The sequence below is a fragment of the Echinops telfairi genome, unplaced genomic scaffold (genome assembly GCF_000313985.2).
Source record: "Echinops telfairi isolate 266 unplaced genomic scaffold, ASM31398v2 ScPeMD7_655;HRSCAF=1070, whole genome shotgun sequence".
NCBI lineage: Eukaryota > Metazoa > Chordata > Mammalia > Afrosoricida > Tenrecidae > Echinops > Echinops telfairi.
The window spans coordinates 17791083-17792296 of NW_022104553.1; the positions used below are offsets into that span (position 1 = coordinate 17791083).

The 1214-nt window shown below is 44.0% G+C and overlaps 1 non-coding gene across 1 annotated transcript; it reads right to left on the reverse strand.

The window, feature by feature from the left end:
* Positions 1 to 1002: 1002 nt before the first annotated feature.
* LOC115870469 lies at positions 1003 to 1107 on the reverse strand. Its single transcript, XR_004046734.1, has one exon. It is a non-coding gene; the product is annotated as a U6 spliceosomal RNA (small nuclear RNA).
* Between the last annotated feature and the right edge of the window lie 107 nt (positions 1108 to 1214).

Here is a 1214-nt window from a genome sequence, read left to right on the forward strand (position 1 = left end):
TGTGTCAAGCACATTTGTACATATGTTGCCATCATCATTCTCAAAACATTTGTTTTCTACTTGAGCCCTTGGTATCAGCTCCTCGTTTTTCCCTTCCCTCCTCCACCCTCTCTTCTTCCCTCCGTCCCTCCCTCATGAACTCTTGCTAATTTATTTATTTATTTTCATGTCTTACACTTTTCTGTTGTCCATCCCCCTGAGAGGGGGCTGTAGGTAGAGCTTTGTGATCAGTTCCCCCTTTCTTCCCTCACCTTCCCCCTAACCTCCTGGTGTGGCTACTCTCCATATTGGTCCCGAGGGGTATCTCTGTCCAGCATTCCCTGTGTGTCCAACTCTTAGCTAAGGAAGAAACTCTTTTGAAACTGATTTGGGGAACAGTGGTAGACCACTGCTTGATATGATTGAGCCATGCAATGAATGGTATGATGTCTGAACTAGCCCTAAAACATTGGGGTTTTTTTGGAAAAAATAAAATGGTTTTTGGGGGGTGAAAAAAGAATTCTATAATCAATTCCCTTGACATCTACTTTCCAAATGACTACTTCTTATCAAGGTCTCTACAATAATCAGGAAGTAGTCCTCAAGCAGGAGTTAACCTTCCAACCCCCTGATTCAGACTGCCAGGGAAACAGCTAAAGCATACCGTGGAAAGCCAATGGCCAGATCTAGGAAGCCATCAGCAAGAGTGATGGCACAAACACATGGCCAACTCAGAATAAACACGGGGCCATCATGTACCTAAACATGGTCAACTCACAATAAAAATGGTGGCCATGATGCTCACGGTACCAAAGGATAAGTTGTTGTAGCTGATGTCGCTTATGATGTTGGGAAATACAGAGAAACTAAAGATGATTAGTGGTTACCAGGGGAGTAAACTTAAAAAAAAAAAATAACAAACTAAATTTCTGCCATCCAGTCGATTCCAACTCATAGGGCCCTATAGGACAGAGTGCAACAGCTCCTGTGGCTCCTCAAGAACATAACTCTCGCTCTCTCTTTTTTAACATGGAACGCTTCCCAAATGTGTGTGTCATCCTTGCGCAGGGCCATGCTAATCTTCTCTGTATCGTTCCAAGTTTAGTATACGTGCTGCCAAGCGAGCATGAACAGAGCTCTTTTTATGGGAAGGGAATTTTTGCTTAGGGGCATGGAGTTTATGTAAATGATGGTGGGCCCGAGAAGAACAGCCCCATCGAGTGAGTGGTCAAGGT